The 13874-nt window shown below is 40.3% G+C and overlaps 1 protein-coding gene across 1 annotated transcript in view; it reads right to left on the bottom strand.

Moving 5' to 3' along the window:
* Positions 1-990: 990 nt before the first annotated feature.
* Positions 991-13874, bottom strand: part of LOC127302192 (uncharacterized) — a 101213-nt gene continuing 88329 nt past the window's right edge. Inside the window, exon 22 of the mRNA XM_051332592.2 lies at positions 991-1072. The gene's annotated coding sequence lies outside the window, so the exon portion shown is untranslated. The remainder of the gene's footprint in view (positions 1073-13874) is intronic.

The following is a 13874-nucleotide window of genomic DNA, read 5'->3' on the forward strand; positions in this document are numbered from 1 at the left end:
ATTTTTATTATTTTTTTTCTAGTTTGATATTTTCAAGTTTGAACAATTTTCAAACTTGAACAATTTTAAAAATAAACATTTTTCGAATTTGAACATTTTTGGTTCTGAACAATTTTCTAGTTTGAACATTTTTTGAATTTGATATTTTTCGAAATCTGAATATTTTTTCGAATTTGTACAGTTTTCAAATTTAAACATGTATTTAAAATAGAAACCAGAAAGGAAACCGACGGACCAGCATCCCAGCGATCGAGTCACGAAACAGGTTCTGCTGGTGCGATCACGTATGTAATGGGCCTAGCCCAGATCAAGTTGGCTTTAGCGATATGGTCGGATCGCATCGCTTAAAGCGATGTATAGGAGCTCCCCCTTCAACGCCATCTCCAGGTGTGTAGTCGTGACAAAAATGAGCATAGTAAGCTCTCGTGCAAGGGACCACCTTTACACGTGCTCCTAAGCAAATACTTCGTACGAGTATAATATATGTGAATAAAGAGATAGAGAGAAGGTTGTAAAAAGTAAGTTTTTGCATATAAGTGACTAAAGATGATGGCAGGTTCATATAGCCATCAAGTGGCTAGTACTAAGTATTCTCTGCCTACGGACGCCACGCTATGCTAGCCAACCGAACACTACAAAATGATGATGGGATTCCAAGATGGTAACTATGCAAGACATGTGATACCCATTTCATTTCTTGGATCATTTCTAAGGACACCAACCCATGTAGTTCTGTCATTGTAAAAATATTTACAGGGCAAAATCAATTTGCACTTCTACGAGTAGTATCTTCAAAGCTAGACCAAAATAATCTGATCACCTCCTAGACGGTCCTTCAACTTCCTGTATCCAAATCGATGCTCAGGGAAGATCCAAAATACCTACCTATGTCACAGTAGTTCCTAGCTCGCAAAATCAGTTGATGTGTCGCTTAATTTGGAGACTCGCAGTTCAAGTATCGCTACTGCTTTGCAGCACATAACAACAGTCATATACTATTCATGAGATCAGCCAATCAGCATGTTAAAAGCTGCCAAGGATATGTTGGGCAGAAAAAATTGTCTGCTGCCACCTGTACGGTTAACAATATTAGCTTCAGTAAAAGTCAATAGCATCTAGTATGTCTCTATTATAGTAAAATGAGTATGTGACTATACACAATCATGACTGTACACAATAGATGATGGGAGTGCAAATATGTTATGCCGAACAGAACTAGAAGCATCTATTGGCACTGTCATTATGAAAAACTCCTATACACCGACAAAACAAAGGAACAAGATTTTAAGACTAACTAAACTGCAACAGTCTATAAGATCACTCAAGCCTTCAATTAATGTACATCACCCGAGACTACTATGCATACACTGCACAGGGTTTACATGAATGCAACCAAAAAATAATGTTTTTTTAAGTATGTACACAAAATCATGATTCAATCTTCAGCATTCAAGCCAGTATCAGACGTTCAGGGTTTATGTCACACTAACACAGATGTACAGACCATTGCCAGAAAGGCAATGCGTAAGCAATTAAACTATTAAGAAAGCCTTAATAGCCATTATGTGACAGTGTGACATACTGAGGCCTGAAGGTTAGTGGACCCAGTACGTAAGCAATATCCAACTAAGCAGGAGCTTGAAAAGCTAGTGTTGCTACATGTGATGTAGTTTTGAACTATTTATACAGCACAGAATACTTTGATGGACACCCTTCTAGATTAAAGTAGTATGTACTCGCAAACAAATAACCACTGTTGTGTTTTTTTGTTATGGAAAACAAAAGGCGGTAAGAACTTGCCTTTGCTACATGGTCTCATTTTTGTTTCTTCTTAGGACACTTTGAGGAAGGCTTACTTGATATGATATAAGAGCTGAAGAAAGTAAGGATTCAACGTCCTCCCTTTGACGCTTCCTTGCAGCAACTTGATGATTTTGACTAGTTACAGTTAGGTTCGGAGCTTGGCTTTTCGTGAGATCCCGTATATGGCTACTTGCTTCATCAAAATGTGATGTAACTGAGGGATCAACTTGATTAGAATTCCCAGATCTTAGTTGCTCCGTAAACTTCCTTGTCCCTTAGACCTTACTAGTCATTTTCTTCATATCAGGGACTGTTGGTGGACGGGTACCACTGTTCTTATTCGCTAATTCTGAAAGTGCATCATGTTTAACCAAGGAATTCTCTTGATTTGAATTACCGAGTCTTGCTTTTTTCAGAAAACTTCCTTGCTCCTTTACCCTTTTGTATCAACTTCTGCATATCCTGGTGTGCTGATGGAGAATCACCATCCTTCTTGGCCACTGATTTAAAGTTGGAATCATGTTTTGATGAACCCTTAATGGTTCCCATATCACTGCTTTGGTTGATGATCTTTTTGTCTTTATTATGTACTCTCACCTTGGAATTCTCGGGTGCACCTTGCTTAAATAAGGCCTTATCAGTTTCCATACCAACATTCTCCTTAACATGCTTATGTGATTCGATCCCTTTGCCATCTGACATCAGAACCATCATGAGGATCCCCTGCTGCCAACCTTTTAGCAAGCGACTTCTTTTCTACTCCTTGCTTTCTCATCACTGAGTCTTGACCAATATCTTGTTTCAATGAGCCCTTTGTAGCTTTCATATCTTCACTCTGCATTGCTGGTTCATTATCTTTGCTGGATTTTCGCATGGTGGAGTCTTGAGCTTTAGGATTCTTTCGATCCAAGCGTGATGCTTGTTTTGAATGATCCTCGCGTGAATGTTTACCTTCCTTTTATGTAGTCCTGTCAGCATGTCCCACATGTTCTTTACGGAGCTGTGCATGGAATGCCTGTGAGTTTGCCATACCAGCCTTTTCATTTTCCTTCTGCTGCTGAAGGTGACTATTATGGTAGCTATGAGTGGTACCGTGAACTTTTTCAAAGATCAGACCATAGGGCCTCTGAACTGAGATGAACATATTCCGTTCTTTAGCATTCTGTATTAAGGAAGCCCAATGTGAATTGGTCTGCAATGTTCTTGCATTTCCAACTATCCATAGAGAGAACCTGGCACGTGTTACCGCAACATTCATATGCCTAACATCTGCAACAAACCCAATGCTACGAGCTTCACCAGTGTGATGTCTATCACCTGAGGAGTTGGACGCTCTAACAGTTGACAACAGCAAGATGTCAACTTCCCTACCTTGAAATCCATCCACGGTATTGATTTCCATGTCAGCAACAATCTCAGGCCCAAAGAAAGGAGTGAACCTCGAACGCAGCAAGGAGATTCTACTCCTGTATGGAGTTATGATCCCTATCTTTCTACAGGAGAATTCTGCTAGATACCTTCACAAAGCAAGTACAAAGCGTCAGATACCTGCAAAATAAGATCACTAAAGTAGGTGGTGAAAGTAAAGATAATACTCTTACTTGTTCTTTAAATATGACAGTATTTCAAGAGCTGCATCAGCTTCAAACTGATTACAGAGTGATTGTGCAGCAGCGTTTGTTCCACCACGCTCACGACCATCAGTAATATCAAAGAACATGTATGGACCAAGACAACTGTGATATGGAACGGAGCAGATTTTTCAGCCTTTTGAGCACCATCGAGCAATTTATTTTCATAGAAATGCAAGCATGGGAATCTGCTAATGTCAGGGTGCATCCGGTACTGCAGGCAACAAAAATAAATAAGGAGAAATTAGCATACAGCCTACACAGTTCAGAGCTTTTCTAGCATGCAAATCTACTAATCCATTAAGCAATACATATTGCATAAAACCCACAGAGATTGTTCCTTGTAATCTCTTTTAGGCATTACTTTTCACGCAAAAAATCATAAACCATCACCGATTTCTTGTAGCCATTACTTTTCACGCAAAAACTAGATTTCGGTGAATGCATTATTTATCACCCCTTTAACAATTATCAACTCTCTTTAGCATTCCTTTTCTTTTAGGAAATATAGTTCGGGATATAGTTTTGGTAATTTGAAACGGCCCAAAAGTGGTATAATTTGTTGGAGATATGCCCAAGAGGCAATATAAAATGGTTATTATAATATCTTTGTGTTTATGATAAATGTTTGCATACCATGCTATAATTTTATTAACCGAAACATTGATACATGTGTGTTATGTAAACATTGATATAGCATGGTATGCAAACATTTATCATAAACACAAAGATATTATAATAACCATTTTATATTGTGTAAATGGGTGGTTATAAAGATGGGATTAAGTATGCAAGATTAAGTTAGCCTCTTCTTGGAATTTGGATCACAATATAACAAACTCCACCTTGAGACAAATTCCTTGTAGCATGAACTTCAACAATCACCTGAATCAACAAAGAAAACACTTGCTGGCGCCAATAGCCACTTGGACTAAACAGTTATACCAACCAAGTTTGAGCAAAGCTCAAACTTGGACACAGGGACAGGCTTAGTCACATATCAGCATGATTATCATGAGTACTAATCTTGCATACCTTCACTTTACCTTTCGCTCGGCCCAAGCCTACCGGCGACGGGCCTCGCTCCGCTCTTCAGAAGTTAGCGTCTTCTTGGAATTTGGATCACAATATAACAATAACTAGCTTGTTGATTAATAGATGATCATGGTTTCGTGATCATGACCATTGGATGTTATTAATAACAAGGTTATGTCATTGGATGAATGATATAATGGACACATACCCAAATAAGCGTAGCATAAGATCAAGTCATTAAGTTCAATTTGCTATAAGCTTTCGATACATAGTTACCTAGTCCTTCGACCATGAGATCATGTAAATCACTTACACCTGAAGGATTCTTTGATTACATCAAACTTCATTGCGTAAATGGGTGGTTATAAAGATGGGATTAAGTGTTCGGAAAGTGTGAGTTGAGGCATATGGATCAATAGTGGGATTTGTCGATCCCGATGACGGATCGATACACTCTGGGCCCTCTCGGTGGAATGTCGTCTAATTAGCTTGCAAGAATGTGACTGGTTCACAAGAGATGACATACCACGGAACGAGTAAAGAGTACTTGTCGGAAACGGGGTTGAACTAGGTATGGAGATACCGATGATCGAACCTCGAACAAGTAAAGTATCGTGTGACAAAGGGAATCGGTATCGTATGTAAATGGTTCAATCGATCACTAAGTTATCGTTGAATGTGTGGGAGCCATTATGGATCTCTAGATCCCGCTATTGGTTATTGGTCGGAGAGGAGCCTCGACCATGTCTGCATAGTTCACGAACCGTAGGGTGACGCGCTTAATGTTCGATGTCGCACAAATAGATTCGGAATATGAGATGGAGACCGAAGTTTGTTCGGAGTCTCGGATGGGATCCAGGACATCACGAGGAGGTCCGGAATGGTCCGGAGAATAAGATTCATATAAGGGAAGTTGATTTCTAGGTTTCGGAAAAGTTCGAGATTTTTCCGGTGATAGACCGGAAGGTTCTAGAAGGTTCCGGAGGGGTCCACCATGGGGCCCACGACCTAAGGGGGCCCACATGGGCCAAGGGCGTGCTGCCAAGCCCTAATGGGCCAGGCGCACCAAGCCTCAAAGGCTCGGGCCGGCCACCCCTAGGGTTTCCCCAAAAACCCTAGGGGGGTCAACTTGGGGGGGAAGTTTTCCTCCCTTTCCCCATCTTGGCCGCCGGCCAAGGGCTTGGAGGAGGGGCCAAGCCACCCCTGGCCGCACCCCCCTATATAAAGAGGGGAGGGGGCAGGCGCGCATCCCTCCCTCATCCCTTGTGCTCTGGCACCTCTCTCTCCCACCGATACGTTGCTCCGGTTAGGCGAAGCCCTGCAGCTTTTCTCCTCCACCACGACCACCATGCCGTCGTGCTGCTGGGATTCCGAGGAGATCTACCACACCTCCGTTGCCTGCTGGAACGGGGAGAGGATGGGCTTCATCGACACCGTACGCACGACCGAGTACGGAAGTGCTGCCGGATTGTACCACGAACGATCGACTACATCAACAACGAGATTAATCTCGTAGGTTTTGGAATCTTCGAGGGTTAGTCTCGTGTATCTTCTCGTTTCTTCGATCTTGGTAGATTAGATCTTGCTTCTTCCTAGATTGGATCTTGGTTTTTTTCATGTTCACGGTAGAAATTTTTTGTTTTCCATGCAACGAACCCATCTAACAATTGTCAACTTTCTTTAGCATATTTGGGGGATTTTGGTGAATGCATTATTTGTGGGATTTTGGTGAATGCATTATTTGTCATGGCCCAAAAGTGGTATATTTGGCATATTTGGGGGATTCGGTGAATGGATTATTTATCACCCACAAATATGGTGAATGCATTGGATCTTTGGTAATTGAGGCATACATATTTGTGGGATTTTGGTGAATGCATTATTTGTCACCCATCTAACAATTGTCAACTACCTTTAGCATTTATTTTCTTTTAGAGAATATAGTTTTGGTAATTTGAAATGGCCCAAAAGTGGTATAATTTTAGTACAAACATGAGACATACATATTTGGCATATTTGGGGGATTTCGATGAATGGATTATTTATCACCCCTCTAAGAATTATCAACTTTCTTTATCATTCGTTTTCTTTTAGGGAATATAGTTTGGGATATAGTTTTGGTTATTTGAAACGTCCCAAAAGTGGTATAATTTCTTCAGGATCTGAAAACAACAACGTGAACCCTAAATCCCAAATTCAAAGGAATACCAAGAAAATTGAGAGAAAATTGAGCAATTGGATCGAGATCTAATCTTATCCTCCTCTCTATATGGCAAGCTCTCGCATGCAAGGAACTCACGTCCACGGTTGCCGTTGTCATCCGTCTTGAAGATCGACCGCTTCAGAGGCTCCTGGCGTGGTGATACGTCTCAAACGTATCTATAATTTCTTATGTTACATGCTACTTTTATGATGATACTCACATGTTTTATACACACTTTATGTCATTATTATGCATTTTCCGGCACTAACCTATTAACGAGATGCCGAAGAGCCAGTTGTTGTTTTCTGCTGTTTTTGGTTTCAGAAATCCTACAAAGGAAATATTCTCGCAATTGGACGAAATCAACGCCCAGAGTCTTATTTTTCCACAGAGCTTCCAGAAGACCGAAGAGGATAAAAAGTGGGGCCACGAGGTGGCGACACACCAAGGCGGCGCTGCCAAGGAGGGGCCCGCGCCGCCCTAGTGTGTGGGCCCCTCGTGACTCCTCCAACCCTACCCTTCCACCTACTTATACCCTCTGTCGCGAAAACCCCTGTACCGAGAGCCACGATACGGAAAACCTTCCACAGACGCAGCCGCCGCCAATCCCATCTCGGGGGATTCAGGAGATCACCTCCGACACCCTGCCGGAGAGGGGAATCATCTCCCGGAGGACTCTTCATCACCATGATCGCCTCCGGATTGATGTGTGAGTAGTTCATCCTTGGACTATGGGTCCATAGCAGTAGCTAGATGGTTGTCTTCTCCTAATTGTGCTATCATGTTAGATCTTGTGAGCTGCCTATCATGATCAAGATCATCTATTTGTAATGCTACATGTTGTGTTTGTTGGGATCCAATGAATATGGAATACTATGTCAAGTTGATTATCAAACTATCATATATGTGTTGTTTATGTTCTTGCATGCTCTCCGTTGCTAGTAGAGGCTCTGGCCAAGTTGATACTTGTGACTCCAAGAGGGAGTATTTATGCTCGATAGTGGGTTCATGCCTCCATTGAATCTGGGACAGTGACAGAAAGTTCTAAGGTTGTGGATGTGATGTTGCCACTAGGGATAAAACATCGATGCTTTGTCTAAGGATATTTGTGTTGATTACATTACGCACCATTGATACGCGTACAGCACGCGTCCGTTGGGAACCCCAAGAGGAAGGTGTGATGCGTACAGCGGCAAGTTTTCCCTCAGTAAGAAACCAAGGTTTATCGAACCAATAGGAGCCAAGAAGCACGCTGAAGGTTGATGGCGGCGGAGTGTAGTGCGGCGCAACACCAGGGATTCCGGCGCCAACGTGGAACCTGCACAACACAACCAAATTACTTTGCCCCAACGTGACAGTGAGGTTGTCAATCTCACCGGCTTGTTGTAACAAAGGATTAGATGTATAGTGTGGATGATGATGTTTGCAGAAAACAGTAGAACGAGTATTGCAGTTGATTGTATTCGATGTAAAAGAATGGACCGGGGTCCACAGTTCACTAGAGGTGTCTCTCCCATAAGATAAATAGCATGTTGGGTGGAAATTGACAAATAAAGAGGGCATGACCATGCACATACATGTTATGATGAGTATTGTGAGATTTAATTAGGCATTACGACAAAGTACATAGACCGCTATCCAGTATGCATCTATACCTATAAAGTCCACCTTCAGGTTATCATCCGAACCCCCTCCAGTATTAAGTTGCAAACAACAGACAGTTGCATTAAGTATGGTGCGTAATGTAATCAACAAATATATCCTTAGACATAGCATTGATGTTTTATCCCTAGTGGCAACAGCACATCCACAACCTTAGAACTTTCTGTCACTGTCCCAGATTTAATGGAGGCATGAACCCACTATCGAGCATAAATACTCCCTCTTGGAGTTACAAGCAAAAACTTGGCCAGAGCCTCTACTAGCAACGGAGAGCATGCAAGATCATAAACAACACATAGATGATAGATTGATAATCAACATAGCATAGTATTTATTATTCATCGGATCCCAACAAACGCAACATGTAGCATTACAGATAGATGATCTTGATCATGTTAGGCAGCTCACAAGATCCAACAATGATAGCACAATTAGCAGAAGACGACCATCTAGCTACTGCTATGGACCCATAGTCCAGGGGTGAACTACTCACACATCACTCCGGAGGCGACCATGGCGGTGAAGAGTCCTACGGGAGATGATTCCCCTCTCCGGCAGGGTGCCGGAGGCGATCTCCTGAATCCCCCGAGATGGGATTGGCGGCGGCGGCGTCTCTGGAAGGTTTCCGTATCGTGGCTCTCGGTACTGGAACTATTATCGACGAAGGCTTAAGTAGGCGGAAGGGTAGGTCAGGGGCGCCACGAGGGGCCCACACAACAGGCCGGCGCGGCCAGGGCTTGGGCCGCGCCGCCCTAGTGTGGCGTCGCCTCGTCGCCCCACTTCGTATCTCCCCCAGTGTTCTGGAAGCTTCGTGGAAAAATAAGATCCTGGGCGTTGATTTCGTCCAATTCCGAGAATATTTCCTTACTAGGATTTCTGAAACCAAAAACAGCAGAAAACAGCAACTGGCTCTTCGGCATCTTGTTAATAGGTTAGTGCCGGAAAATGCATAAATATGACATAAAATATGTATAAAACATGTGAGTATCATCATAAAAGTAGCATGGAACATAAGAAATTATCGATACGTTGGAGACATATCAGCATCCCCAAGCTTAGTTCCTACTCGTCCCGAGTAGGTAAACGATAACAAAGATAATTTCTGAAGTGACATGCCATCATAATCTTGATCATACTATTGTAAGCACATGTAATGAATGTAGCGATTCGAAGCAATGGTAAATATAATGAGTAAACAGTTGAATCATATAGCAAAGACTTTTCATGAATAGTACTTTCAAGACAAGCATCAATAAGTCTTGCATAAGAGTTAACTCATAAAACAATAAATTCAAAGTAAAGGTATTGAAGCAACACAAAGGAAGATTAAGTTTCAGCGGTTGCTTTCAACTTGTAACATGTATATCTCATGGATAGTTGTCAATGCAAAGTAATATAATAAGTGCAATATGCAAGTATGTAAGAATCAATGCACAGTTCACACAAGTGTTTGCTTCTTAAGATGGAGAGAAATGGGTAAACTGACTCAACACAAAAGTAGAAGAAAGGCCCTTCGCGGAGGGAAGCATCGATTGCTATGTTTGTGCTAGAGCTTTTATTTTGAAAACAAGAAACAATTTTGTCAACGGTAGTAATAAAGCATATGTGTTATGTAAATTATATCCTACAAGTTGCAAGCCTCATGTATAGTATACCAATAGTGCCCGCACCTTGTCCTAATTAGCTCGGATTACCTGCATTATCACCGCAATACATATGTTTTAACCAAGTATCACAAAGGGGTACCTCTATGCCGCCTGTACAAAGGTCTAAGGAGAAAGCTCGCATTGGATTTCTCGCTTTTGATTATTCTCAACTTAGACATCCATACCGGGACAACATAGACAACAGATAATGGACTCCTCTTTAATGCTTAAGCATTCAACAATAATTAATATTCTCATATGAGATTGAGGATATTTGTCCAAAACTGAAACTTCCACCATGGATCATGGCTTTAGTTAGCGGCCCAATGTTCTTCTCTAACAATATGCATGCTCAAACCATTCAACTCATGGTAAATCGCCCTTACTTCAGACAAGACGAACATGCATAGCAACTCACATGATATTCAACAAAGGGTAGTTGATGGCGTCCCCAGGAACATGGTTATCGCTCAACAAGCAACTTATAAGAGATAAGATGCATAAGTACATATTCAATACCACAATAGTTTTTAGGCTATTTGTCCCATGAGCTATATATTGCAAAGATAAAGAATAGAAACTTTAAAGGTAGCACTCAAGCAATTTACTTTGAAATGGCGGATAAATACCATGTAGTAGGTAGGTATGGTGGACACAAGTGGCATAGTGTTTGGCTCAAGGATTTTGGATGCATGAAAAGTATTCCCTCTCGATACAAGGCTTAGGCTAGCAAGGTTGTTTGAAACAAACACAAGTATGAACCGGTACAGCAAAACTCACATAAAAGACATATTGTAAGCATTATAAGACTCTACACCGTCTTCCTTGTTGTTCGCCCCTTACTAGAAAATATCTAGACCTTAGAGAGACCAATCATGCAAACCAAATTTTAGCAAGCTCTATGTATTTCTTCACTAATAGGTGCAAAGTATATGATGCAAGAGCTTAAACATTTGCACAACAATTGCAAAGTATCAAATTATTCAAGACATTATACCAATTACCACATGTAGCATTTCCCGTTTCCAACCATATAACAATTTAACGAAGCAGTTCAACCTTCGCCATGAACATTATGAGTAAAGCCTAAGGACATATTTGTCCATATGCAACAGCGGAGCGTGTCTCTCTCCCACACAATGAATGCTAGGATCCAACTTTATTAAAAAAAACAAAAACAAAAACATACAGACGCTCCAAGCAAAGTACATAAGATGTGATGGAATAAAAATATAGTTTCACTAGAGGAACCTGATAATGTTGTCGATGAAGAAGGAGATGCCTTGGGCATCCCCAAGCTTAGACGCTTGAGTTTTCTTGAAATATGCAGGGATGAACCACCGGGGCATCCCCAAGCTTAGAGCTTTCACTCTCCTTGATCATATTGTATCATCCTCCTCTCTTGATCCTTGAAAACTTCCTCCACACCAAACTCAAAACAACTCATTAGAGGATTAGTGCATAATCAAAATCCACATGTTCAGAGGTGACATAATCATTCTTAACACTTCTGGACATTGCACAAAGCTACTGAAAGTTAATGGAATAGAAAAATCCATCAAGCATAGAAAAACAGGCAATGCGAAATAAAAGGCAGAATCTGTCAAAACAGAACAGTCCGTAAAGACGAATTTCTAAGAGGCAACAGACTTTCTCAAATTAAAATGCTAAAATTGAATGAAAGTTGCGTACATATCTGAGGATCACTCACGTAAATTTGCAGAATTTTCGAAGTTACCTACAGAGAATTCAGCCCAGATTCATGACAGCAAGAAATCTGTTTCTGCGCAGTAATCCAAATCTAGTATGAACCTTACTATCAAAGACTTTACTTGGCACAATAATGCAACAAAACTAAGATAAGGAGAGGTTGCTACAGTAGTAACAACTTCCAAGACTCAAATATAAAACAAAAGTGCTATAGTAAAATCGTGGGTTGTCTCCCATAAGCGCTTTTCTTTAACGCCTTTCAGCTAGGCGCAGAAAGTGTGTATCAAGTAACATCAAGCGACGAAGCATCAACATCATAATTTTTTCTAATGATAGAATCAAAAGGTAACTTCATTCTCTTTCTAGAGAAGTGTTCCATACCTTTCTTGAGAGGAAATTGATATTTAATATTACCTTCCTTCATATCAATAATAGCACCAACAGTTCGAAGACAAGGTCTTCCCAATATAATGGGACAAGATGCATTGCATTCAATATCCAAGACAACAAAATCAACGGGGACAAGGTTATTGTTAATAGTAATGCGAACATTATCAACTCTCCCCAAAGGTTTCTTTGTAGAGTTATCAGCAAGATTAACATCCAAATAACAATTTTCAATGGTGGCAAGTCAAGCATATTATAGATTTTTCTAGGCATAACGGAAATACTTGCACCAAGATCACATAAAGCATTACAATCAAAGTCATTGACCTTCATCTTAATGATGGGCTCCCAACCATCCTCTAACTTCCTAGGAATAGAAGCTTCACGTTCTAATTTCTCTTCTCTAGCTTTTATGAGAGCATTTGTAATATGTTTTGTAAAGGCCAAATTTATAGCACTAGCATTAGGACTCTTAGCAAGTTTTTGTAAGAACTTTATAACTTCAGAGATGTGGCAATCATCAAAGTCCAAACCATTATAATCTAAAGCAATGGGATCATTATCCCCAACATTAGAAAAAATTTCAGCACAGTTTCAATAGTTTTAGAAGTTTCAGGCAGTTTTTCACGCTTTGCATTAGAAGTGGAAACATTGCCAACACCAATTCTTTTACCATTAATAGTAGGAGGTGCAGCAACATGTGGAGCATTAGCATTACTAGTGGTGGTAATAGTCCAAACTTTAGCTATATTGTCTTCTTTAGCATTTTCTTCTTTTTCCCACCTAGCACGCAATTCGGCATCAATCTTATATTCTCATTAATTCTAACTTGGATGGCGTTTGCTGTAGCAAATGACTTAATATCATTATTTTCATTAGGCATAACTTTCGATTTCAAAAGATCAACATCAGCAGCAAGACTATCGACTTTAGAAGCAAGTATATCAATTTTCCCAAGCTTTTCTTCAACAGATTTGTTAAAAGCAGTTTGTGTACTAATAAATTCTTTAAGCATGGCTTCAAGTCCAGGGGGTGTATTCCTATTATTGTTGTAAGAATTTCCATAAGAATTACCATAACCGTTACCATTATTATAAGGATATGGCCTATAGTTGTTACTAGAATTGTTCCAATAAGCATTGTTGTTGAAATTATTATTTTTAATGAAGTTCACATCAACATGTTCTTCTTGAACAACCAATGAAGCTAACGGAACATTATTAGGATCAACATTAGTCCTACCATTCACAAGCATAGACATAATAGCATCAATCTTATCACTCAAGGAGGAGGTTTCTTCGACAGAATTTACCTTCTTACCTTGTGGAGCTCTTTCTGTGTGCCATTCAGAGTAATTAATCATCATATTATCAAGAAGCTTTGTTGTGTCGCCTAGAGTGATGGACATAAAGGTACCTCCAGCAGCTGAATCCAATAAGTTCCGCGAAGAAAAATTCAGTCCTGCATAAAAGGTTTGGATGATCATCCAAGTAGTCAGTCCATGGGTTGGGCAATTTTTAACCAAAGATTTCATTCTTTCCCATGCTTGGGCAACATGCTCAGTATCCAATTGCTTAAAATTCATTATGCTACTTCTCAAAGATATAATTTTAGCAGGAGGATAATATCTACCAATAAAAGCATCCTTGCATTTAATCCATGAATCAATACTATTCTTAGGCATAGATAGCAACCAATCTTTAGCTCTTCCTCTTAATGAGAAAGGAAATAATTTTAATTTTATAATGTCACCATCTACATCCTTATACTTTTGCATTTCACATAGTTCAACAAAAT

Source organism: Lolium perenne, chromosome 5 (assembly GCF_019359855.2).
Source record: "Lolium perenne isolate Kyuss_39 chromosome 5, Kyuss_2.0, whole genome shotgun sequence".
In the NCBI taxonomy this organism is placed as follows: domain Eukaryota; kingdom Viridiplantae; phylum Streptophyta; class Magnoliopsida; order Poales; family Poaceae; genus Lolium; species Lolium perenne.